This window comes from Lissotriton helveticus, chromosome 1_1 (genome assembly GCF_964261635.1).
Source record: "Lissotriton helveticus chromosome 1_1, aLisHel1.1, whole genome shotgun sequence".
Classification (NCBI taxonomy): Eukaryota; Metazoa; Chordata; class Amphibia; order Caudata; family Salamandridae; genus Lissotriton; species Lissotriton helveticus.
The window spans coordinates 216,323,795-216,349,366 of record NC_136057.1 but is presented as its reverse complement, the minus strand read 5'-3'; the positions used below and the strand labels follow the sequence as shown (position 1 = coordinate 216,349,366).

Below are 25,572 nucleotides of genomic sequence, written 5' to 3'. Positions count from 1 at the left end.
CTAAAATGACCTTGTGAAATCAATAAAGTGCCAAATACTATTACTACCTACTAAATTACATACATTTTCAGCAGTTTCTTTGGGAATTTCCTCTTGGGCATAGATTATGCAATGTTTTCAAAGCAAACAGTCTCTGTTTAAGTAGACTTTCTTTCACTGCCATTTTGGTAAATGTTTCTGGTGATGCAGACGCAGGCATTGCTTGTTACTGTTTCAATTAGTTATAAAATAAGAGGAGGGATAAAATTGACCCAGCTGGTGTTTGAACACAAAGCCTTTGAATGCTTTTGCTACATTCGTCTAGGACTCCAAGCCGCTATCCATTGCACTAGAGATCCGACCTGATTCAACACGGTGATCAGAGATTCACAAATAAAAAGATGACCTATCAGCTGTTGACCAACTTTATCAAGTTAATCGGACACTACCTTACATTTTGAACATTGAATTGGGTAAAAGATAATCAACAAACTACATGATACAGTTTGGGTAAGTCTTCTTAACCCTTGTCAAAGAATGTAGAAGACAGATGGGTATGTAATGACTTGATTAAGACTTTTTTGAAACATCTCTAATAGGACTCCCCATTCATTGGATCCTGAAAAGAGTATGCAATTGATATACCTTTTCTTTAACCAAGCCGCCTGAACAGGGACTAGAACCCTGGGCCCTCAGATTAAAAGTCTGATGCTCTCCCGACTGAGCTATCCAGGCTCGGACAGGTCGCTCCACAAAATGACCTTATCAACATTTGGAAGTGTCCCAACTATCACTACGTTTCTTAAGATGGTTGCCGGTATTAAGTACTGAATACGCGGAATATAATAATGAATTGGTACTTCAAGCATTTGAAATCTCTTCAGTAAATTTAACCTTATTGTAAGTCCTGAAATTGCTACTATCTCATTTTTTTTGCTGACTTAGAATTCATATGTTTTTATTGACATTGTAAAATTAAGGAAGGGCCCAAAATCTTACTTCTGAGTAAATTACATTTTCATAAGTACAGCTGCCAATTTCCTCTTCTGCAAAGATTGCGTAACTTGAATAGTATCTATTTAAAATAGACTTCGTTTCACTGCCCTTTTTGGTGAAGCAGAAGCATGCATGCACTGTTTATTACTCTTTTAAACAGTTATGAAATAAATAGGGATAAAACTGACTCTGGTGGGATTCGAACCCACAACCTTTGAATATCTTTTTTACATTCACCTAGAAGTCCAATGCGCTATCCATTGCGCCACAGAGCCAATACACTCTGATGAGGTGCAGAGATATTCTGAAATGAAATAATGTTGATCAGCTTTATAAAGTTCATTTGATACTATAACCATGGATTTATTTTGAATATTGAATTGGGAAATTATATTCACCGTCTCAAGTTACATGATACCTTAGGTAAATCTACGTACGACTTAAGTTTAGTCAAATGGCACATGATATATGAGGCAGATGTGCATTTCACAACTCCATGAAAGACGTTTTTGCAATTTTAGTAATGGAATATCTTATTCGTCATGCAGGGGAACACAAAAAGAGCATCCAATTAGAGTAATTTTTCTTTAAAGGAAGCACCCGCCTGAACAGGGACTTGAACCCTGGTTCCTCAGATTAAAAGTCTGATGCTCTACCGACTGAGCTATCCAGGCTCTGCTATACTCTGTCTTAAAATCAGCTAAACAAATGTGGACGTACACTGACCTACACTCTGTGTATTAATATGGTTACATACATTAGCAATCAAATTTGTAGAGTTTAATAACAAATTGATGTTTTAACCCCTTCCATGCTCATGACGAGCTCAGCTCGTCGTGCAGTACACTTGTCGTGTGCTTATGACGAGCTGAGCTCGTCATGAACAATGGATTTACAGATCATTCAGCACAGGAGGAAAATCTCCTGTAGCATTGAAGGTGTTAAGCATTTGAAATTTCAGCAGCACACGTAATCCATTTTAAATCCTGAAATTTGGACTATCTCATTTTCGGCTGACTTAGAAATCATGTGTCTAAAATGACATTGTGAAATCAATAAAGTGCCAAATACTATTACTACCTACTAAATTACATTATCAGCAGTATCTTTGGGAATTTCCTCTTGGGCATAGATTATGCAATGTTTTCAAAGCAAACAGTCTCTGTTTAAGTAGACTTTCTTTCACTGCCATGTTGGTAAATGTTTCTGGTGATGCAGACGCAGGCATTGCTTGTTACTGTTTCAATTAGTTATAAAATAAGAGGAGGGATAAAATTGACCCAGCTGGTGTTTGAACACAAAGCCTTTGAATGCTTTTGCTACATTCGTCTAGGACTCCAAGCCGCTATCCATTGCACTAGAGATCCGACCTGATTCAACACGGTGATCAGAGATTCACAAATAAAAAGATGACCTATCAGCTGTTGACCAACTTTATCAAGTTAATCGGACACTACCTTACATTTTGAACATTGAATTGGGTAAAAGATAATCAACATGTCAAACTACATGATACAGTTTGGGTAAGTCTTCTTAACCCTTGTCAAAGAATGTAGAAGACAGATGGGTATGTAATGACTTGATTAAGACTTTTTTGAAACATCTCTAATAGGACTCCCCATTCATTGGATCCTGAAAAGAGTATGCAATTGATATACCTTTTCTTTAACCAAGCCGCCTGAACAGGGACTAGAACCCTGGGCCCTCAGATTAAAAGTCTGATGCTCTCCCGACTGAGCTATCCAGGCTTGGACAGGTCGCTCCACAAAATGACCTTATCAACATTTGGAAGTGTCCCAACTATCACTACGTTTCTTAAGATGGTTGCCGGTATTAAGTACTGAATACGCGGAATATAATAATGAATTGGTACTTCAAGCATTTGAAATCTCTTCAGTAAATTTAACCTTATTGTAAGTCCTGAAATTGCTACTATCTCATTTTTTTTGCTGACTTAGAATTCATATGTTTTTATTGACATTGTAAAATTAAGGAAGGGCCCAAAATCTTACTTCTGAGTAAATTACATTTTCATAAGTACAGCTGCCAATTTCCTCTTCTGCAAAGATTGCGTAACTTGAATAGTATCTATTTAAAATAGACTTCCTTTCACTGCCCTTTTTGGTGAAGCAGAAGCATGCATGCACTGTTTATTACTCTTTTAAACAGTTATGAAATAAATAGGGATAAAACTGACTCTGGTGGGATTCGAACCCACAACCTTTGAATATCTTTTTTTCATTCACCTAGAAGTCCAATGCGCTATCCATTGCGCCACAGAGCCAATACGCTCTGATGAGGTGCAGAGATATTCTGAAATGAAATAATGTTGATCAGCTTTATAAAGTTCATTTGATACTATAACCATGGATTTATTTTGAATATTGAATTGGGAAATTATATTCACCGTCTCAAGTTACATGATACCTTAGGTAAATCTACGTACGACTTAAGTTTAGTCAAATGGCACATGATATATGAGGCAGATGTGCATTTCACAACTCCATGAAAGACGTTTTTGCAATTTTAGTAATGGAATATCTTATTCGTCATGCAGGGGAACACAAAAAGAGCATCCAATTAGAGTAATTTTTCTTTAAAGGAAGCACCCGCCTGAACAGGGACTTGAACCCTGGTTCCTCAGATTAAAAGTCTGATGCTCTACCGACTGAGCTATCCAGGCTCTGCTATACTCTGTCTTAAAATCAGCTAAACAAATGTGGACGTACACTGACCTACACTCTGTGTATTAATATGGTTACATACATTAGCAATCAAATTTGTAGAGTTTAATAACAAATTGATGTTTTAACCCCTTCCATGCTCATGACGAGCTCAGCTCGTCGTGCAGTACACTTGTCGTGTGCTTATGACGAGCTGAGCTCGTCATGAACAATGGATTTACAGATCATTCAGCACAGGAGGAAAATCTCCTGTAGCATTGAAGGTGTTAAGCATTTGAAATTTCAGCAGCACACGTAATCCATTTTAAATCCTGAAATTTGTACTATCTCATTTTCGGCTGACTTAGAAATCATGTGTCTAAAATGACCTTGTGAAATCAATAAAGTGCCAAATACTATTACTACCTACTAAATTACATACATTTTCAGCAGTTTCTTTGGGAATTTCCTCTTGGGCATAGATTATGCAATGTTTTCAAAGCAAACAGTCTCTGTTTAAGTAGACTTTCTTTCACTGCCATTTTGGTAAATGTTTCTGGTGATGCAGACGCAGGCATTGCTTGTTACTGTTTCAATTAGTTATAAAATAAGAGGAGGGATAAAATTGACCCAGCTGGTGTTTGAACACAAAGCCTTTGAATGCTTTTGCTACATTCGTCTAGGACTCCAAGCCGCTATCCATTGCACTAGAGATCCGACCTGATTCAACACGGTGATCAGAGATTCACAAATAAAAAGATGACCTATCAGCTGTTGACCAACTTTATCAAGTTAATCGGACACTACCTTACATTTTGAACATTGAATTGGGTAAAAGATAATCAACAAACTACATGATACAGTTTGGGTAAGTCTTCTTAACCCTTGTCAAAGAATGTAGAAGACAGATGGGTATGTAATGACTTGATTAAGACTTTTTTGAAACATCTCTAATAGGACTCCCCATTCATTGGATCCTGAAAAGAGTATGCAATTGATATACCTTTTCTTTAACCAAGCCGCCTGAACAGGGACTAGAACCCTGGGCCCTCAGATTAAAAGTCTGATGCTCTCCCGACTGAGCTATCCAGGCTCGGACAGGTCGCTCCACAAAATGACCTTATCAACATTTGGAAGTGTCCCAACTATCACTACGTTTCTTAAGATGGTTGCCGGTATTAAGTACTGAATACGCGGAATATAATAATGAATTGGTACTTCAAGCATTTGAAATCTCTTCAGTAAATTTAACCTTATTGTAAGTCCTGAAATTGCTACTATCTCATTTTTTTTGCTGACTTAGAATTCATATGTTTTTATTGACATTGTAAAATTAAGGAAGGGCCCAAAATCTTACTTCTGAGTAAATTACATTTTCATAAGTACAGCTGCCAATTTCCTCTTCTGCAAAGATTGCGTAACTTGAATAGTATCTATTTAAAATAGACTTCGTTTCACTGCCCTTTTTGGTGAAGCAGAAGCATGCATGCACTGTTTATTACTCTTTTAAACAGTTATGAAATAAATAGGGATAAAACTGACTCTGGTGGGATTCGAACCCACAACCTTTGAATATCTTTTTTACATTCACCTAGAAGTCCAATGCGCTATCCATTGCGCCACAGAGCCAATACACTCTGATGAGGTGCAGAGATATTCTGAAATGAAATAATGTTGATCAGCTTTATAAAGTTCATTTGATACTATAACCATGGATTTATTTGGAATATTGAATTGGGGAAATTATATTCACCGTCTCAAGTTACATGATACCTTAGGTAAGTCTACGTACGACTTAAGTTTAGTCAAATGGCACATGATATATGAGGCAGATGTGCATTTCACAACTCCATGAAAGACGTTTTTGCAATTTTAGTAATGGAATATCTTATTCGTCATGCAGGGGAACACAAAAAGAGCATCCAATTAGAGTAATTTTTCTTTAAAGGAAGCAACCGCCTGAACAGGGACTTGAACCCTGGACCCTCAGATTAAAAGTCTGATGCTCTACCGACTGAGCTATCCAGGCTCTGCTATACTCTGTCTTAAAATCAGCTAAACAAATGTGGACGTACACTGACCTACACTCTGTGTATTAATATGGTTACATATATTAGCAATCAAATTTGTAGAGTTTAATAACAAATTGATGTTTTAACCCCTTCCATGCTCATGACGAGCTCAGCTCGTCGTGCAGTACACTTGTCGTGTGCTTATGACGAGCTGAGCTCGTCATGAACAATGGATTTACAGATCATTCAGCACAGGAGGAAAATCTCCTGTAGCATTGAAGCTGTTAAGCATTTGAAATTTCAGCAGCACACGTAATCCATTTTAAATCCTGAAATTTGGACTATCTCATTTTCGGCTGACTTAGAAATCATGTGTCTAAAATGACCTTGTGAAATCAATAAAGTGCCAAATACTATTACTACCTACTAAATTACATACATTTTCAGCAGTTTCTTAAGGGAATTTCCTCTTGGGCATAGATTATGCAATGTTTTCAAAGCAAACAGTCTCTGTTTAAGTAGACTTTCTTTCACTGCCATTTTGGTAAATGTTTCTGGTGATGCAGACGCAGGCATTGCTTGTTACTGTTTCAATTAGTTATAAAATAAGAGGAGGGATAAAATTGACCCAGCTGGTGTTTGAACACAAAGCCTTTGAATGCTTTTGCTACATTCGTCTAGGACTCCAAGCCGCTATCCATTGCACTAGAGATCCGACCTGATTCAACACGGTGATCAGAGATTCACAAATAAAAAGATGACCTATCAGCTGTTGACCAACTTTATCAAGTTAATCGGACACTACCTTACATTTTGAACATTGAATTGGGTAAAAGATAATCAACAAACTACATGATACAGTTTGGGTAAGTCTTCTTAACCCTTGTCAAAGAATGTAGAAGACAGATGGGTATGTAATGACTTGATTAAGACTTTTTTGAAACATCTCTAATAGGACTCCCCATTCATTGGATCCTGAAAAGAGTATGCAATTGATATACCTTTTCTTTAACCAAGCCGCCTGAACAGGGACTAGAACCCTGGGCCCTCAGATTAAAAGTCTGATGCTCTCCCGACTGAGCTATCCAGGCTTGGACAGGTCGCTCCACAAAATGACCTTATCAACATTTGGAAGTGTCCCAACTATCACTACGTTTCTTAAGATGGTTGCCGGTATTAAGTACTGAATACGCGGAATATAATAATGAATTGGTACTTCAAGCATTTGAAATCTCTTCAGTAAATTTAACCTTATTGTAAGTCCTGAAATTGCTACTATCTCATTTTTTTTGCTGACTTAGAATTCATATGTTTTTATTGACATTGTAAAATTAAGGAAGGGCCCAAAATCTTACTTCTGAGTAAATTACATTTTCATAAGTACAGCTGCCAATTTCCTCTTCTGCAAAAATTGCGTAACTTGAATAGTATCTATTTAAAATAGACTTCCTTTCACTGCCCTTTTTGGTGAAGCAGAAGCATGCATGCACTGTTTATTACTCTTTTAAACAGTTATGAAATAAATAGGGATAAAACTGACTCTGGTGGGATTCGAACCCACAACCTTTGAATATCTTTTTTTCATTCACCTAGAAGTCCAATGCGCTATCCATTGCGCCACAGAGCCAATACGCTCTGATGAGGTGCAGAGATATTCTGAAATGAAATAATGTTGATCAGCTTTATAAAGTTCATTTGATACTATAACCATGGATTTATTTTGAATATTGAATTGGGAAATTATATTCACCGTCTCAAGTTACATGATACCTTAGGTAAATCTACGTACGACTTAAGTTTAGTCAAATGGCACATGATATATGAGGCAGATGTGCATTTCACAACTCCATGAAAGACGTTTTTGCAATTTTAGTAATGGAATATCTTATTCGTCATGCAGGGGAACACAAAAAGAGCATCCAATTAGAGTAATTTTTCTTTAAAGGAAGCACCCGCCTGAACAGGGACTTGAACCCTGGTTCCTCAGATTAAAAGTCTGATGCTCTACCAACTGAGCTATCCAGGCTCTGCTATACTCTGTCTTAAAATCAGCTAAACAAATGTGGACGTACACTGACCTACACTCTGTGTATTAATATGGTTACATACATTAGCAATCAAATTTGTAGAGTTTAATAACAAATTGATGTTTTAACCCCTTCCATGCTCATGACGAGCTCAGCTCGTCGTGCAGTACACTTGTCGTGTGCTTATGACGAGCTGAGCTCGTCATGAACAATGGATTTACAGATCATTCAGCACAGGAGGAAAATCTCCTGTAGCATTGAAGGTGTTAAGCATTTGAAATTTCAGCAGCACACGTAATCCATTTTAAATCCTGAAATTTGGACTATCTCATTTTCGGCTGACTTAGAAATCATGTGTCTAAAATGACATTGTGAAATCAATAAAGTGCCAAATACTATTACTACCTACTAAATTACATTATCAGCAGTATCTTTGGGAATTTCCTCTTGGGCATAGATTATGCAATGTTTTCAAAGCAAACAGTCTCTGTTTAAGTAGACTTTCTTTCACTGCCATGTTGGTAAATGTTTCTGGTGATGCAGACGCAGGCATTGCTTGTTACTGTTTCAATTAGTTATAAAATAAGAGGAGGGATAAAATTGACCCAGCTGGTGTTTGAACACAAAGCCTTTGAATGCTTTTGCTACATTCGTCTAGGACTCCAAGCCGCTATCCATTGCACTAGAGATCCGACCTGATTCAACACGGTGATCAGAGATTCACAAATAAAAAGATGACCTATCAGCTGTTGACCAACTTTATCAAGTTAATCGGACACTACCTTACATTTTGAACATTGAATTGGGTAAAAGATAATCAACATGTCAAACTACATGATACAGTTTGGGTAAGTCTTCTTAACCCTTGTCAAAGAATGTAGAAGACAGATGGGTATGTAATGACTTGATTAAGACTTTTTTGAAACATCTCTAATAGGACTCCCCATTCATTGGATCCTGAAAAGAGTATGCAATTGATATACCTTTTCTTTAACCAAACCGCCTGAACAGGGACTTGAACCCTGGGCCCTCAGATTAAAAGTCTGATGCTCTCCCGACTGAGCTATCCAGGCTCGGAGAGGTCGCTCCACAAAATGACCTTATCAACATTTGGAAGTGTCCCAACTATCACTACGTTTCTTAAGATGGTTGCCGGTATTAAGTACTGAATACGCGGAATATAATAATGAATTGGTACTTCAAGCATTTGAAATCTCTTCAGTAAATTTAACCCTATTGTAAGTCCTGAAATTGCTACTATCTCATTTTTTTTGCTGACTTAGAAGTCATATGTTTTTATTGACATTGTAAAATTAAGGAAGGGCCCAAAATCTTACTTCTGAGTAAATTACATTTTCATAAGTACAGCTGCCAATTTCCTCTTCTGCAAAGATTGCGTAATTTGAATAGTATCTATTTAAAATAGACTTCCTTTCACTGCCCTTTTTGGTGAAGCAGAAGCATGCATGCACTGTTTATTACTCTTTTAAACAGTTATGAAATAAATAGGGATAAAACTGACTCTGGTGGGATTCGAACCCACAACCTTTGAATATCTTTTTTACATTCACCTAGAAGTCCAATGCGCTATCCATTGCGCCACAGAGCCAATACACTCTGATGAGGTGCAGAGATATTCTGAAATGAAATAATGTTGATCAGCTTTATAAAGTTCATTTGATACTATAACCATGGATTTATTTGGAATATTGAATTGGGGAAATTATATTCACCGTCTCAAGTTACATGATACCTTAGGTAAGTCTACGTACGACTTAAGTTTAGTCAAATGGCACATGATATATGAGGCAGATGTGCATTTCACAACTCCATGAAAGACGTTTTTGCAATTTTAGTAATGGAATATCTTATTCGTCATGCAGGGGAACACAAAAAGAGCATCCAATTAGAGTAATTTTTCTTTAAAGGAAGCAACCGCCTGAACAGGGACTTGAACCCTGGACCCTCAGATTAAAAGTCTGATGCTCTACCGACTGAGCTATCCAGGCTCTGCTATACTCTGTCTTAAAATCAGCTAAACAAATGTGGACGTACACTGACCTACACTCTGTGTATTAATATGGTTACATATATTAGCAATCAAATTTGTAGAGTTTAATAACAAATTGATGTTTTAACCCCTTCCATGCTCATGACGAGCTCAGCTCGTCGTGCAGTACACTTGTCGTGTGCTTATGACGAGCTGAGCTCGTCATGAACAATGGATTTACAGATCATTCAGCACAGGAGGAAAATCTCCTGTAGCATTGAAGGTGTTAAGCATTTGAAATTTCAGCAGCACACGTAATCCATTTTAAATCCTTAAATTTGTACTATCTCATTTTCGGCTGACTTAGAAATCATGTGTCTAAAATGACATTGTGAAATCAATAAAGTGCCAAATACTATTACTACCTACTAAATTACATACATTTTCAGCAGTTTCTTTGGGAATTTCCTCTTGGGCATAGATTATGCAATGTTTTCAAAGCATACAGTCTCTGTTTAAGTAGACTTTCTTTCACTGCCATTTTGGTAAATGTTTCTGGTGATGCAGACGCAGGCATTGCTTGTTACTGTTTCAATTAGTTATAAAATAAGAGGAGGGATAAAATTGACCCAGCTGGTGTTTGAACACAAAGCCTTTGAATGCTTTTGCTACATTCGTCTAGGACTCCAAGCCGCTATCCATTGCACTAGAGATCCGACCTGATTCAACACGGTGATCAGAGATTCACAAATAAAAAGATGACCTATCAGCTGTTGACCAACTTTATCAAGTTAATCGGACACTACCTTACATTTTGAACATTGAACTGGGTAAAAGATAATCAACAAACTACATGATACAGTTTGGGTAAGTCTTCTTAACCCTTGTCAAAGAATGTAGAAGACAGATGGGTATGTAATGACTTGATTAAGACTTTTTTGAAACATCTCTAATAGGACTCCCCATTCATTGGATCCTGAAAAGAGTATGCAATTGATATACCTTTTCTTTAACCAAGCCGCCTGAACAGGGACTAGAACCCTGGGCCCTCAGATTAAAAGTCTGATGCTCTCCCGACTGAGCTATCCAGGCTCGGACAGGTCGCTCCACAAAATGACCTTATCAACATTTGGAAGTGTCCCAACTATCACTACGTTTCTTAAGATGGTTGCCGGTATTAAGTACTGAATACGCGGAATATAATAATGAATTGGTACTTCAAGCATTTGAAATCTCTTCAGTAAATTTAACCTTATTGTAAGTCCTGAAATTGCTACTATCTCATTTTTTTTGCTGACTTAGAAGTCATATGTTTTTATTGACATTGTAAAATTAAGGAAGGGCCCAAAATCTTACTTCTGAGTAAATTACATTTTCATAAGTACAGCTGCCAATTTCCTCTTCTGCAAAGATTGCGTAACTTGAATAGTATCTATTTAAAATAGACTTCCTTTCACTGCCCTTTTTGGTGAAGCAGAAGCATGCATGCACTGTTTATTACTCTTTTAAACAGTTATGAAATAAATAGGGATAAAACTGACTCTGGTGGGATTCGAACCCACAACCTTTGAATATCTTTTTTTCATTCACCTAGAAGTCCAATGCGCTATCCATTGCGCCACAGAGCCAATACGCTCTGATGAGGTGCAGAGATTTTCTGAAATGAAATAATGTTGATCAGCTTTATAAAGTTCATTTGATACTATAACCATGGATTTATTTTGAATATTGAATTGGGAAATTATATTCACCGTCTCAAGTTACATGATACCTTAGGTAAATCTACGTACGACTTAAGTTTAGTCAAATGGCACATGATATATGAGGCAGATGTGCATTTCACAACTCCATGAAAGACGTTTTTGCAATTTTAGTAATGGAATATCTTATTCGTCATGCAGGGGAACACAAAAAGAGCATCCAATTAGAGTAATTTTTCTTTAAAGGAAGCACCCACCTGAACAGGGACTTGAACCCTGGTTCCTCAGATTAAAAGTCTGATGCTCTACCGACTGAGCTATCCAGGCTCTGCTATACTCTGTCTTAAAATCAGCTAAACAAATGTGGACGTACACTGACCTACACTCTGTGTATTAATATGGTTACATACATTAGCAATCAAATTTGTAGAGTTTAATAACAAATTGATGTTTTAACCCCTTCCATGCTCATGACGAGCTCAGCTCGTCGTGCAGTACACTTGTCGTGTGCTTATGACGAGCTGAGCTCGTCATGAACAATGGATTTACAGATCATTCAGCACAGGAGGAAAATCTCCTGTAGCATTGAAGGTGTTAAGCATTTGAAATTTCAGCAGCACACGTAATCCATTTTAAATCCTGAAATTTGGACTATCTCATTTTCGGCTGACTTAGAAATCATGTGTCTAAAATGACATTGTGAAATCAATAAAGTGCCAAATACTATTACTACCTACTAAATTACATTATCAGCAGTATCTTTGGGAATTTCCTCTTGGGCATAGATTATGCAATGTTTTCAAAGCAAACAGTCTCTGTTTAAGTAGACTTTCTTTCACTGCCATGTTGGTAAATGTTTCTGGTGATGCAGACGCAGGCATTGCTTGTTACTGTTTCAATTAGTTATAAAATAAGAGGAGGGATAAAATTGACCCAGCTGGTGTTTGAACACAAAGCCTTTGAATGCTTTTGCTACATTCGTCTAGGACTCCAAGCCGCTATCCATTGCACTAGAGATCCGACCTGATTCAACACGGTGATCAGAGATTCACAAATAAAAAGATGACCTATCAGCTGTTGACCAACTTTATCAAGTTAATCGGACACTACCTTACATTTTGAACATTGAATTGGGTAAAAGATAATCAACATGTCAAACTACATGATACAGTTTGGGTAAGTCTTCTTAACCCTTGTCAAAGAATGTAGAAGACAGATGGGTATGTAATGACTTGATTAAGACTTTTTTGAAACATCTCTAATAGGACTCCCCATTCATTGGATCCTGAAAAGAGTATGCAATTGATATACCTTTTCTTTAACCAAATCGCCTGAACAGGGACTTGAACCCTGGGCCCTCAGATTAAAAGTCTGATGCTCTCCCGACTGAGCTATCCAGGCTCGGAGAGGTCGCTCCACAAAATGACCTTATCAACATTTGGAAGTGTCCCAACTATCACTACGTTTCTTAAGATGGTTGCCGGTATTAAGTACTGAATACGCGGAATATAATAATGAATTGGTACTTCAAGCATTTGAAATCTCTTCAGTAAATTTAACCCTATTGTAAGTCCTGAAATTGCTACTATCTCATTTTTTTTGCTGACTTAGAAGTCATATGTTTTTATTGACATTGTAAAATTAAGGAAGGGCCCAAAATCTTACTTCTGAGTAAATTACATTTTCATAAGTACAGCTGCCAATTTCCTCTTCTGCAAAGATTGCGTAATTTGAATAGTATCTATTTAAAATAGACTTCCTTTCACTGCCCTTTTTGGTGAAGCAGAAGCATGCATGCACTGTTTATTACTCTTTTAAACAGTTATGAAATAAATAGGGATAAAACTGACTCTGGTGGGATTCGAACCCACAACCTTTGAATATCTTTTTTACATTCACCTAGAAGTCCAATGCGCTATCCATTGCGCCACAGAGCCAATACACTCTGATGAGGTGCAGAGATATTCTGAAATGAAATAATGTTGATCAGCTTTATAAAGTTCATTTGATACTATAACCATGGATTTATTTGGAATATTGAATTGGGGAAATTATATTCACCGTCTCAAGTTACATGATACCTTAGGTAAGTCTACGTACGACTTAAGTTTAGTCAAATGGCACATGATATATGAGGCAGATGTGCATTTCACAACTCCATGAAAGACGTTTTTGCAATTTTAGTAATGGAATATCTTATTCGTCATGCAGGGGAACACAAAAAGAGCATCCAATTAGAGTAATTTTTCTTTAAAGGAAGCAACCGCCTGAACAGGGACTTGAACCCTGGACCCTCAGATTAAAAGTCTGATGCTCTACCGACTGAGCTATCCAGGCTCTGCTATACTCTGTCTTAAAATCAGCTAAACAAATGTGGACGTACACTGACCTACACTCTGTGTATTAATATGGTTACATATATTAGCAATCAAATTTGTAGAGTTTAATAACAAATTGATGTTTTAACCCCTTCCATGCTCATGACGAGCTCAGCTCGTCGTGCAGTACACTTGTCGTGTGCTTATGACGAGCTGAGCTCGTCATGAACAATGGATTTACAGATCATTCAGCACAGGAGGAAAATCTCCTGTAGCATTGAAGGTGTTAAGCATTTGAAATTTCAGCAGCACACGTAATCCATTTTAAATCCTTAAATTTGTACTATCTCATTTTCGGCTGACTTAGAAATCATGTGTCTAAAATGACCTTGTGAAATCAATAAAGTGCCAAATACTATTACTACCTACTAAATTACATACATTTTCAGCAGTTTCTTTGGGAATTTCCTCTTGGGCATAGATTATGCAATGTTTTCAAAGCAAACAGTCTCTGTTTAAGTAGACTTTCTTTCACTGCCATTTTGGTAAATGTTTCTGGTGATGCAGACGCAGGCATTGCTTGTTACTGTTTCAATTAGTTATAAAATAAGAGGAGGGATAAAATTGACCCAGCTGGTGTTTGAACACAAAGCCTTTGAATGCTTTTGCTACATTCGTCTAGGACTCCAAGCCGCTATCCATTGCACTAGAGATCCGACCTGATTCAACACGGTGATCAGAGATTCACAAATAAAAAGATGACCTATCAGCTGTTGACCAACTTTATCAAGTTAATCGGACACTACCTTACATTTTGAACATTGAATTGGGTAAAAGATAATCAACAAACTACATGATACAGTTTGGGTAAGTCTTCTTAACCCTTGTCAAAGAATGTAGAAGACAGATGGGTATGTAATGACTTGATTAAGACTTTTTTGAAACATCTCTAATAGGACTCCCCATTCATTGGATCCTGAAAAGAGTATGCAATTGATATACCTTTTCTTTAACTAAGCCGCCTGAACAGGGACTAGAACCCTGGGCCCTCAGATTAAAAGTCTGATGCTCTCCCGACTGAGCTATCCAGGCTCGGACAGGTCGCTCCACAAAATGACCTTATCAACATTTGGAAGTGTCCCAACTATCACTACGTTTCTTAAGATGGTTGCCGGTATTAAGTACTGAATACGCGGAATATAATAATGAATTGGTACTTCAAGCATTTGAAATCTCTTCAGTAAATTTAACCTTATTGTAAGTCCTGAAATTGCTACTATCTCATTTTTTTTGCTGACTTAGAAGTCATATGTTTTTATTGACATTGTAAAATTAAGGAAGGGCCCAAAATCTTACTTCTGAGTAAATTACATTTTCATAAGTACAGCTGCCAATTTCCTCTTCTGCAAAGATTGCGTAACTTGAATAGTATCTATTTAAAATAGACTTCCTTTCACTGCCCTTTTTGGTGAAGCAGAAGCATGCATGCACTGTTTATTACTCTTTTAAACAGTTATGAAATAAATAGGGATAAAACTGACTCTGGTGGGATTCGAACCCACAACCTTTGAATATCTTTTTTTCATTCACCTAGAAGTCCAATGCGCTATCCATTGCGCCACAGAGCCAATACGCTCTGATGAGGTGCAGAGATTTTCTGAAATGAAATAATGTTGATCAGCTTTATAAAGTTCATTTGATACTATAACCATGGATTTATTTTGAATATTGAATTGGGAAATTATATTCACCGTCTCAAGTTACATGATACCTTAGGTAAATCTACGTACGACTTAAGTTTAGTCAAATGGCACATGATATATGAGGCAGATGTGCATTTCACAACTCCATGAAAGACGTTTTTGCAATTTTAGTAATGGAATATCTTATTCGTCATGCAGGGGAACACAAAAAGAGCATCCAATTAGAGTAATTTTTCTTTAAAGGAAACACCCGCCTGAACAGGGACTTGAACCCTGGTTCCTCAGATTAAAAGTCTGATGCTCTACCGACTGAGCTATCCAGGCTCTGCTATACTCTGTCTTAAAATCAGCTAAACAAATGTGGACGTACACTGACCTACACTCTGTGTATTAATATGGTTACATACATTAGCAATCAAATTTGTAGAGTTTAATAACAAATTGATGTTTTAACCCCTTCCATGCTCATGACGAGCTCAGCTCGTCGTGCAGTACACTTGTCGTGTGCTTATGACGAGCTGAGCTCGTCATGAACAATGGATTTACAGATCATTCAGCACAGGAGGAAAATCTCCTGTAGCATTGAAGGTGTTAAGCATTTGAAATTTCAGCAGCACACGTAATCCATTTTAAATCCTGAAATTTGGACTATCTCATTTTCGGCTGACTTAGAAATCATGTGTCTAAAATGACATTGTGAAATCAATAAAGTGCCAAATACTATTACTACCTACTAAATTACATTATCAGCAGTATCTTTGGGAATTTCCTCTTGGGCATAGATTATGCAATGTTTTCAAAGCAAACAGTCTCTGTTTAAGTAGACTTTCTTTCACTGCCATGTTGGTAAATGTTTCTGGTGATGCAGACGCAGGCATTGCTTGTTACTGTTTCAATTAGTTATAAAATAAGAGGAGGGATAAAATTGACCCAGCTGGTGTTTGAACACAAAGCCTTTGAATGCTTTTGCTACATTCGTCTAGGACTCCAAGCCGCTATCCATTGCACTAGAGATCCGACCTGATTCAACACGGTGATCAGAGATTCACAAATAAAAAGATGACCTATCAGCTGTTGACCAACTTTATCAAGTTAATCGGACACTACCTTACATTTTGAACATTGAATTGGGTAAAAGATAATCAACATGTCAAACTACATGATACAGTTTGGGTAAGTCTTCTTAACCCTTGTCAAAGAATGTAGAAGACAGATGGGTATGTAATGACTTGATTAAGACTTTTTTGAAACATCTCTAATAGGACTCCCCATTCATTGGATCCTGAAAAGAGTATGCAATTGACATACCTTTTCTTTAACCAAGCCGCCTGAACAGGGACTTGAACCCTGGGCCCTCAGATTAAAAGTCTGATGCTCTCCCGACTGAGCTATCCAGGCTCGGAGAGGTCGCTCCACAAAATGACCTTATCAACATTTGGAAGTGTCCCAACTATCACTACGTTTCTTAAGATGGTTGCCGGTATTAAGTACTGAATATGCGGAATATAATAATGAATTGGTACTTCAAGCATTTGAAATCTCTTCAGTAAATTTAACCTTATTGTAAGTCCTGAAATTGCTACTATCTCATTTTTTTTGCTGACTTAGAATTCATATGTTTTTATTGACATTGTAAAATTAAGGAAGGGCCCAAAATCTTACTTCTGAGTAAATTACATTTTCATAAGTACAGCTGCCAATTTCCTCTTCTGCAAAGATTGCGTAACTTGAATAGTATCTATTTAAAATAGACTTCCTTTCACTGCCCTTTTTGGTGAAGCAGAAGCATGCATGCACTGTTTATTACTCTTTTAAACAGTTATGAAATAAATAGGGATAAAACTGACTCTGGTGGGATTCGAACCCACAACCTTTGAATATCTTTTTTACATTCACCTAGAAGTCCAATGCGCTATCCATTGCGCCACAGAGCCAATACGCTCTGAGGAGGTGCAGAGATATTCTGAAATGAAATAATGTTGATCAGCTTTATAAAGTTCATTTGATACTATAACCATGGATTTATTTTGAATATTGAATTGGGGAAATTATATTCACCGTCTCAAGTTACATGATACCTTAGGTAAATCTACGTACGACTTAAGTTTAGTCAAATGGCACATGATATATGAGGCAGATGTGCATTTCACAACTCCATGAAAGACGTTTTTGCAATTTTAGTAATGGAATATCTTATTCGTCATGCAGGGGAACACAAAAAGAGCATCCAATTAGAGTAATTTTTCTTTAAAGGAAGCACCCGCCTGAACAGGGACTTGAACCCTGGACCCTCAGATTAAAAGTCTGATGCTCTACCGACTGAGCTATCCAGGCTTTGCTATACTCTGTCTTAAAATCAGCTAAACAAATGTGGACGTACACTGACCTACACTCTGTGTATTAATATGGTTACATATATTAGCAATCAAATTTGTAGAGTTTAATAACAAATTGATGTTTTAACCCCTTCCATGCTCATGACGAGCTCAGCTCGTCGTGCAGTACACTTGTCGTGTGCTTATGACGAGCTGAGCTCGTCATGAACAATGGATTTACAGATCATTCAGCACAGGAGGAAAATCTCCTGTAGCATTGAAGGTGTTAAGCATTTGAAATTTCAGCAGCACACGTAATCCATTTTAAATCCTGAAATTTGGACTATCTCATTTTCGGCTGACTTAGAAATCATGTGTCTAAAATGACATTGTGAAATCAATAAAGTGCCAAATACTATTACTACCTACTAAATTACATACATTTTCAGCAGTATCTTTGGGAATTTCCTCTTGGGCATAGATTATGCAATGTTTTCAAAGCAAACAGTCTCTGTTTAAGTAGACTTTCTTTCACTGCCATTTTGGTAAATGTTTCTGGTGATGCAGACGCAGGCATTGCTTGTTACTGTTTCAATTAGTTATAAAATAAGAGGAGGGATAAAATTGACCCAGCTGGTGTTTGAACACAAAGCCTTTGAATGCTTTTGCTACATTCGTCTAGGACTCCAAGCCGCTATCCATTGCACTAGAGATCCGACCTGATTCAACACGGTGATCAGAGATTCACAAATAAAAAGATGACCTATCAGCTGTTGACCAACTTTATCAAGTTAATCGGACACTACCTTACATTTTGAACATTGAACTGGGTAAAAGATAATCAATAAACTACATGATACAGTTTGGGTAAGTCTTCTTAACCCTTGTCAAAGAATGTAGAAGACAGATGGGTATGTAATGACTTGATTAAGACTTTTTTGAAACATCTCTAATAGGACTCCCCATTCATTGGATCCTGAAAAGAGTATGCAATTGATATACCTTTTCTTTAACCAAGCCGCCTGAACAGGGACTAGAACCCTGGGCCCTCAGATTAAAAGTCTGATGCTCTCCCGACTGAGCTACCCAGGCTCGGACAGATCGCTCCACAAAATGACCTTATCAACATTTGGAAGTGTCCCAACTATCACTACGTTTGTTAAGATGGTTGCCGGTATTAAGTACTGAATACGCGGAATATAATAATGAATTGGTACTTCAAGCATTTGAAATCTCTTCAGTAAATTTAACCTTATTGTAAGTCCTGAAATTGCTACTATCTCATTTTTTTTGCTGACTTAGAATTCATATGTTTTTATTGACATTGTAAAATTAAGGAAGGGCCCAAAATCTTACTTCTGAGTAAATTACATTTTCATAAGTACAGCTGCCAATTTCCTCTTCTGCAAAGATTGCGTAACTTGAATAGTATCTATTTAAAATAGACTTCCTTTCACTGCCCTTTTTGGTGAAGCAGAAGCATGCATGCACTGTTTATTACTCTTTTAAACAGTTATGAAATAAATAGGGATAAAACTGACGCTGGTGGGATTCGAACCCACAACCTTTGAATATCTTTTTTTCATTCACCTAGAAGTCCAATGCGCTATCCATTGCGCCACAGAGCCAATACGCTCTGATGAGGTGCAGAGATATTCTGAAATGAAATAATGTTGATCAGCTTTATAAAGTTCATTTGATACTATAACCATGGATTTATTTTGAATATTGAATTGGGAAATTATATTCACCGTCTCAAGTTACATGATACCTTAGGTAAATCTACGTACGACTTAAGTTTAGTCAAATGGCACATGATATATGAGGCAGATGTGCATTTCACAACTCCATGAAAGACGTTTTTGCAATTTTAGTAATGGAATATCTTATTCGTCATGCAGGGGAACACAAAATAGCATCCAATTAGAGTAATTTTTCTTTAAAGGAAGCACCCGCCTGAACAGGGACTTGAACCCTGGTTCCTCAGATTAAAAGTCTGATGCTCTACCGACTGAGCTATCCAGGCTCTGCTATACTCTGTCTTAAAATCAGCTAAACAAATGTGGACGTACACTGACCTACACTCTGTGTATTAATATGGTTACATATATTAGCAATCAAATTTGTAGAGTTTAATAACAAATTGATGTTTTAACCCCTTCCATGCTCATGACGAGCTCAGCTCGTCGTGCAGTACACTTGTCCTGTGCTTATGACGAGCTGAGCTCGTCATGAACAATGGATTTACAGATCATTCAGCACAGGAGGAAAATCTCCTGTAGCATTGAAGGTGTTAAGCATTTGAAATTTCAGCAGCACACGTAATCCATTTTAAATCCTGAAATTTGGACTATCTCATTTTCGGCTGACTTAGAAATCATGTGTCTAAAATGACATTGTGAAATCAATAAAGTGCCAAATACTATTACTACCTACTAAATTACATACATTTTCAGCAGTTTTTTGGGAATTTCCTCTTGGGCATAGATTATGCAATGTTTTCAAAGCAAACAGTCTCTGTTTAAGTAGACTTTCTTTCACTGCCATTTTGGTAAATGTTTCTGGTGATGCAGACGCAGGCATTGCTTGTTACTGTTTCAATTAGTTATAAAATAAGAGGAGGGATAAAATTGACCCAGCTGGTGTTTGAACACAAAGCCTTTGAATGCTTTTGCTACATTCGTCTAGGACTCCAAGCCGCTATCCATTGCACTAGAGATCCGACCTGATTCAACACGGTGATCAGAGATTCACAAATAAAAAGATGACCTATCAGCTGTTGACCAACTTTATCAAGTTAATCGGACACTACCTTACATTTTGAACATTGAATTGGGTAAAAGATAATCAACAAACTACATGATACAGTTTGGGTAAGTCTTCTTAACCCTTGTCAAAGAATGTAGAAGACAGATGGGTATGTAATGACTTGATTAAGACTTTTTTGAAACATCTCTAATAGGACTCCCCATTCATTGGATCCTGAAAAGAGTATGCAATTGACATACCTTTTCTTTAACCAAGCCGCCTGAACAGGGACTTGAACCCTGGGCCCTCAGATTAAAAGTCTGATGCTCTCCCGACTGAGCTATCCAGGCTCGGAGAGGTCGCTCCACAAAATGACCTTATCAACATTTGGAAGTGTCCCAACTATCACTACGTTTCTTAAGATGGTTGCCGGTATTAAGTACTGAATATGCGGAATATAATAATGAATTGGTACTTCAAGCATTTGAAATCTCTTCAGTAAATTTAACCTTATTGTAAGTCCTGAAATTGCTACTATCTCATTTTTTTTGCTGACTTAGAATTCATATGTTTTTATTGACATTGTAAAATTAAGGAAGGGCCCAAAATCTTACTTCTGAGTAAATTACATTTTCATAAGTACAGCTGCCAATTTCCTCTTCTGCAAAGATTGCGTAACTTGAATAGTATCTATTTAAAATAGACTTCCTTTCACTGCCCTTTTTGGTGAAGCAGAAGCATGCATGCACTGTTTATTACTCTTTTAAACAGTTATGAAATAAATAGGGATAAAACTGACTCTGGTGGGATTCGAACCCACAACCTTTGAATATCTTTTTTACATTCACCTAGAAGTCCAATGCGCTATCCATTGCGCCACAGAGCCAATACGCTCTGAGGAGGTGCAGAGATATTCTGAAATGAAATAATGTTGATCAGCTTTATAAAGTTCATTTGATACTATAACCATGGATTTATTTTGAATATTGAATTGGGAAATTATATTCACCGTCTCAAGTTACATGATACCTTAGGTAAATCTACGTACGACTTAAGTTTAGTCAAATGGCACATGATATATGAGGCAGATGTGCATTTCACAACTCCATGAAAGACGTTTTTGCAATTTTAGTAATGGAATATCTTATTCGTCATGCAGGGGAACACAAAAAGAGCATCCAATTAGAGTAATTTTTCTTTAAAGGAAGCACCCGCCTGAACAGGGACTTGAACCCTGGTTCCTCAGATTAAAAGTCTGATGCTCTACCGACTGAGCTATCCAGGCTCTGCTATACTCTGTCTTAAAATCAGCTAAACAAATGTGGACGTACACTGACCTACACTCTGTGTATTAATATGGTTACATACATTAGCAATCAAATTTGTAGAGTTTAATAACAAATTGATGTTTTAACCCCTTCCATGCTCATGACGAGCTCAGCTCGTCGTGCAGTACACTTGTCGTGTGCTTATGACGAGCTGAGCTCGTCATGAACAATGGATTTACAGATCATTCAGCACAGGAGGAAAATCTCCTGTAGCATTGAAGGTGTTAAGCATTTGAAATTTCAGCAGCACACGTAATCCATTTTAAATCCTGAAATTTGTACTATCTCATTTTCGGCTGACTTAGAAATCATGTGTCTAAAATGACATTGTGAAATCAATAAAGTGCCAAATACTATTACTACCTACTAAATTACATTATCAGCAGTATCTTTGGGAATTTCCTCTTGGGCATAGATTATGCAATGTTTTCAAAGCAAACAGTCTCTGTTTAAGTAGACTTTCTTTCACTGCCATGTTGGTAAATGTTTCTGGTGATGCAGACGCAGGCATTGCTTGTTACTGTTTCAATTAGTTATAAAATAAGAGGAGGGATAAAATTGACCCAGCTGGTGTTTGAACACAAAGCCTTTGAATGCTTTTGCTACATTCGTCTAGGACTCCAAGCCGCTATCCATTGCACTAGAGATCCGACCTGATTCAACACGGTGATCAGAGATTCACAAATAAAAAGATGACCTATCAGCTGTTGACCAACTTTATCAAGTTAATCTGACACTACCTTACATTTTGAACATTGAATTGGGTAAAAGATAATCAACATGTCAAACTACATGATACAGTTTGGGTAAGTCTTCTTAACCCTTGTCAAAGAATGTAGAAGACAGATGGGTATGTAATGACTTGATTAAGACTTTTTTGAAACATCTCTAATAGGACTCCCCATTCATTGGATCCTGAAAAGAGTATGCAATTGACATACCTTTTCTTTAACCAAGCCGCCTGAACAGGGACTTGAACCCTGGGCCCTCAGATTAAAAGTCTGATGCTCTCCCGACTGAGCTATCCAGGCTCGGAGAGGTCGCTCCACAAAATGACCTTATCAACATTTGGAAGTGTCCCAACTATCACTACGTTTCTTAAGATGGTTGCCGGTATTAAGTACTGAATATGCGGAATATAATAATGAATTGGTACTTCAAGCATTTGAAATCTCTTCAGTAAATTTAACCTTATTGTAAGTCCTGAAATTGCTACTATCTCATTTTTTTTGCTGACTTAGAATTCATATGTTTTTATTGACATTGTAAAATTAAGGAAGGGCCCAAAATCTTACTTCTGAGTAAATTACATTTTCATAAGTACAGCTGCCAATTTCCTCTTCTGCAAAGATTGCGTAACTTGAATAGTATCTATTTAAAATAGACTTCCTTTCACTGCCCTTTTTGGTGAAGCAGAAGCATGCATGCACTGTTTATTACTCTTTTAAACAGTTATGAAATAAATAGGGATAAAACTGACTCTGGTGGGATTCGAACCCACAACCTTTGAATATCTTTTTTACATTCACCTAGAAGTCCAATGCGCTATCCATTGCGCCACAGAGCCAATACGCTCTGAGGAGGTGCAGAGATATTCTGAAATGAAATAATGTTGATCAGCTTTATAAAGTTCATTTGATACTATAACCATGGATTTATTTTGAATATTGAATTGGGGAAATTATATTCACCGTCTCAAGTTACATGATACCTTAGGTAAATCTACGTACGACTTAAGTTTAGTCAAATGGCACATGATATATGAGGCAGATGTGCATTTCACAACTCCATGAAAGACGTTTTTGCAATTTTAGTAATGGAATATCTTATTCGTCATGCAGGGGAACACAAAAAGAGCATCCAATTAGAGTAATTTTTCTTTAAAGGAAGCACCCGCCTGAACAGGGACTTGAACCCTGGACCCTCAGATTAAAAGTCTGATGCTCTACCGACTGAGCTATCCAGGCTCTGCTATACTCTGTCTTAAAATCAGCTAAACAAATGTGGACGTACACTGACCTACACTCTGTGTATTAATATGGTTACATATATTAGCAATCAAATTTGTAGAGTTTAATAACAAATTGATGTTTTAACCCCTTCCATGCTCATGACGAGCTCAGCTCGTCGTGCAGTACACTTGTCGTGTGCTTATGACGAGCTGAGCTCGTCATGAACAATGGATTTACAGATCATTCAGCACAGGAGGAAAATCTCCTGTAGCATTGAAGGTGTTAAGCATTTGAAATTTCAGCAGCACACGTAATCCATTTTAAATCCTGAAATTTGGACTATCTCATTTTCGGCTGACTTAGAAATCATGTGTCTAAAATGACATTGTGAAATCAATAAAGTGCCAAATACTATTACTACCTACTAAATTACATACATTTTCAGCAGTATCTTTGGGAATTTCCTCTTGGGCATAGATTATGCAATGTTTTCAAAGCAAACAGTCTCTGTTTAAGTAGACTTTCTTTCACTGCCATTTTGGTAAATGTTTCTGGTGATGCAGACGCAGGCATTGCTTGTTACTGTTTCAATTAGTTATAAAATAAGAGGAGGGATAAAATTGACCCAGCTGGTGTTTGAACACAAAGCCTTTGAATGCTTTTGCTACATTCGTCTAGGACTCCAAGCCGCTATCCATTGCACTAGAGATCCGACCTGATTCAACACGGTGATCAGAGATTCACAAATAAAAAGATGACCTATCAGCTGTTGACCAACTTTATCAAGTTAATCGGACACTACCTTACATTTTGAACATTGAACTGGGTAAAAGATAATCAACAAACTACATGATACAGTTTGGGTAAGTCTTCTTAACCCTTGTCAAAGAATGTAGAAGACAGATGGGTATGTAATGACTTGATTAAGACTTTTTTGAAACATCTCTAATAGGACTCCCCATTCATTGGATCCTGAAAAGAGTATACAATTGATATACCTTTTCTTTAACCAAGCCGCCTGAACAGGGACTAGAACCCTGGGCCCTCAGATTAAAAGTCTGATGCTCTCCCGACTGAGCTACCCAGGCTCGGACAGATCGCTCCACAAAATGACCTTATCAACATTTGGAAGTGTCCCAACTATCACTACGTTTTTTAAGATGGTTGCCGGTATTAAGTACTGAATACGCGGAATATAATAATGAATTGGTACTTCAAGCATTTGAAATCTCTTCAGTAAATTTAACCTTATTGTAAGTCCTGAAATTGCTACTATGTCATTTTTTTTGCTGACTTAGAATTCATATGTTTTTATTGACATTGTAAAATTAAGGAAGGGCCCAAAATCTTACTTCTGAGTAAATTACATTTTCATAAGTACAGCTGCCAATTTCCTCTTCTGCAAAGATTGCGTAACTTGAATAGTATCTATTTAAAATAGACTTCCTTTCACTGCCCTTTTTGGTGAAGCAGAAGCATGCATGCACTGTTTATTACTCTTTTAAACAGTTATGAAATAAATAGGGATAAAACTGACTCTGGTGGGATTCGAACCCACAACCTTTGAATATCTTTTTTTCATTCACCTAGAAGTCCAATGCGCTATCCATTGCGCCACAGAGCCAATACGCTCTGATGAGGTGCAGAGATATTCTGAAATGAAATAATGTTGATCAGCTTTATAAAGTTCATTTGATACTATAACCATGGATTTATTTTGAATATTGAATTGGGAAATTATATTCACCGTCTCAAGTTACATGATACCTTAGGTAAATCTACGTACGACTTAAGTTTAGTCAAATGGCACATGATATATGAGGCAGATGTGCATTTCACAA

General features: G+C 37.2%; 23 non-coding genes across 23 annotated transcripts; all 23 read right to left on the bottom strand.

Moving 5' to 3' along the window:
- Positions 1-1,159: 1,159 nt before the first annotated feature.
- Positions 1,160-1,250, bottom strand: TRNAR-UCU (transfer RNA arginine (anticodon UCU)). Its single transcript is given in 2 exon segments — positions 1,160-1,195; positions 1,214-1,250. It is a non-coding gene; the product is annotated as a tRNA-Arg (tRNA).
- Positions 1,251-1,576: 326 nt separating this feature from the next.
- Positions 1,577-1,649, bottom strand: TRNAK-UUU (transfer RNA lysine (anticodon UUU)). Its single transcript has one exon. It is a non-coding gene; the product is annotated as a tRNA-Lys (tRNA).
- A 1,519-nt stretch (positions 1,650-3,168) lies between these two features.
- TRNAR-UCU (transfer RNA arginine (anticodon UCU)) lies at positions 3,169-3,259 on the bottom strand. Its single transcript is given in 2 exon segments — positions 3,169-3,204; positions 3,223-3,259. It is a non-coding gene; the product is annotated as a tRNA-Arg (tRNA).
- A 326-nt stretch (positions 3,260-3,585) lies between these two features.
- On the bottom strand, positions 3,586-3,658 carry TRNAK-UUU (transfer RNA lysine (anticodon UUU)). Its single transcript has one exon. It is a non-coding gene; the product is annotated as a tRNA-Lys (tRNA).
- A 1,518-nt stretch (positions 3,659-5,176) lies between these two features.
- On the bottom strand, positions 5,177-5,267 carry TRNAR-UCU (transfer RNA arginine (anticodon UCU)). Its single transcript is given in 2 exon segments — positions 5,177-5,212; positions 5,231-5,267. It is a non-coding gene; the product is annotated as a tRNA-Arg (tRNA).
- Positions 5,268-5,594: 327 nt separating this feature from the next.
- Positions 5,595-5,667, bottom strand: TRNAK-UUU (transfer RNA lysine (anticodon UUU)). Its single transcript has one exon. It is a non-coding gene; the product is annotated as a tRNA-Lys (tRNA).
- A 1,519-nt stretch (positions 5,668-7,186) lies between these two features.
- Positions 7,187-7,277, bottom strand: TRNAR-UCU (transfer RNA arginine (anticodon UCU)). The gene is given in 2 exon segments: positions 7,187-7,222; positions 7,241-7,277. It is a non-coding gene; the product is annotated as a tRNA-Arg (tRNA).
- Positions 7,278-7,603: 326 nt separating this feature from the next.
- On the bottom strand, positions 7,604-7,676 carry TRNAK-UUU (transfer RNA lysine (anticodon UUU)). Its single transcript has one exon. It is a non-coding gene; the product is annotated as a tRNA-Lys (tRNA).
- Positions 7,677-9,195: 1,519 nt separating this feature from the next.
- Positions 9,196-9,286, bottom strand: TRNAR-UCU (transfer RNA arginine (anticodon UCU)). The gene is given in 2 exon segments: positions 9,196-9,231; positions 9,250-9,286. It is a non-coding gene; the product is annotated as a tRNA-Arg (tRNA).
- Positions 9,287-9,613: 327 nt separating this feature from the next.
- TRNAK-UUU (transfer RNA lysine (anticodon UUU)) lies at positions 9,614-9,686 on the bottom strand. Its single transcript has one exon. It is a non-coding gene; the product is annotated as a tRNA-Lys (tRNA).
- Positions 9,687-11,204: 1,518 nt separating this feature from the next.
- On the bottom strand, positions 11,205-11,295 carry TRNAR-UCU (transfer RNA arginine (anticodon UCU)). Its single transcript is given in 2 exon segments — positions 11,205-11,240; positions 11,259-11,295. It is a non-coding gene; the product is annotated as a tRNA-Arg (tRNA).
- A 1,918-nt stretch (positions 11,296-13,213) lies between these two features.
- TRNAR-UCU (transfer RNA arginine (anticodon UCU)) lies at positions 13,214-13,304 on the bottom strand. The gene is given in 2 exon segments: positions 13,214-13,249; positions 13,268-13,304. It is a non-coding gene; the product is annotated as a tRNA-Arg (tRNA).
- A 327-nt stretch (positions 13,305-13,631) lies between these two features.
- Positions 13,632-13,704, bottom strand: TRNAK-UUU (transfer RNA lysine (anticodon UUU)). Its single transcript has one exon. It is a non-coding gene; the product is annotated as a tRNA-Lys (tRNA).
- A 1,518-nt stretch (positions 13,705-15,222) lies between these two features.
- On the bottom strand, positions 15,223-15,313 carry TRNAR-UCU (transfer RNA arginine (anticodon UCU)). The gene is given in 2 exon segments: positions 15,223-15,258; positions 15,277-15,313. It is a non-coding gene; the product is annotated as a tRNA-Arg (tRNA).
- Positions 15,314-15,639: 326 nt separating this feature from the next.
- Positions 15,640-15,712, bottom strand: TRNAK-UUU (transfer RNA lysine (anticodon UUU)). The gene has a single exon. It is a non-coding gene; the product is annotated as a tRNA-Lys (tRNA).
- Positions 15,713-17,231: 1,519 nt separating this feature from the next.
- On the bottom strand, positions 17,232-17,322 carry TRNAR-UCU (transfer RNA arginine (anticodon UCU)). Its single transcript is given in 2 exon segments — positions 17,232-17,267; positions 17,286-17,322. It is a non-coding gene; the product is annotated as a tRNA-Arg (tRNA).
- A 327-nt stretch (positions 17,323-17,649) lies between these two features.
- TRNAK-UUU (transfer RNA lysine (anticodon UUU)) lies at positions 17,650-17,722 on the bottom strand. The gene has a single exon. It is a non-coding gene; the product is annotated as a tRNA-Lys (tRNA).
- Positions 17,723-19,656: 1,934 nt separating this feature from the next.
- On the bottom strand, positions 19,657-19,729 carry TRNAK-UUU (transfer RNA lysine (anticodon UUU)). Its single transcript has one exon. It is a non-coding gene; the product is annotated as a tRNA-Lys (tRNA).
- A 1,517-nt stretch (positions 19,730-21,246) lies between these two features.
- Positions 21,247-21,337, bottom strand: TRNAR-UCU (transfer RNA arginine (anticodon UCU)). Its single transcript is given in 2 exon segments — positions 21,247-21,282; positions 21,301-21,337. It is a non-coding gene; the product is annotated as a tRNA-Arg (tRNA).
- A 326-nt stretch (positions 21,338-21,663) lies between these two features.
- Positions 21,664-21,736, bottom strand: TRNAK-UUU (transfer RNA lysine (anticodon UUU)). Its single transcript has one exon. It is a non-coding gene; the product is annotated as a tRNA-Lys (tRNA).
- A 1,519-nt stretch (positions 21,737-23,255) lies between these two features.
- On the bottom strand, positions 23,256-23,346 carry TRNAR-UCU (transfer RNA arginine (anticodon UCU)). The gene is given in 2 exon segments: positions 23,256-23,291; positions 23,310-23,346. It is a non-coding gene; the product is annotated as a tRNA-Arg (tRNA).
- A 327-nt stretch (positions 23,347-23,673) lies between these two features.
- On the bottom strand, positions 23,674-23,746 carry TRNAK-UUU (transfer RNA lysine (anticodon UUU)). Its single transcript has one exon. It is a non-coding gene; the product is annotated as a tRNA-Lys (tRNA).
- Positions 23,747-25,264: 1,518 nt separating this feature from the next.
- Positions 25,265-25,355, bottom strand: TRNAR-UCU (transfer RNA arginine (anticodon UCU)). The gene is given in 2 exon segments: positions 25,265-25,300; positions 25,319-25,355. It is a non-coding gene; the product is annotated as a tRNA-Arg (tRNA).
- Between the last annotated feature and the right edge of the window lie 217 nt (positions 25,356-25,572).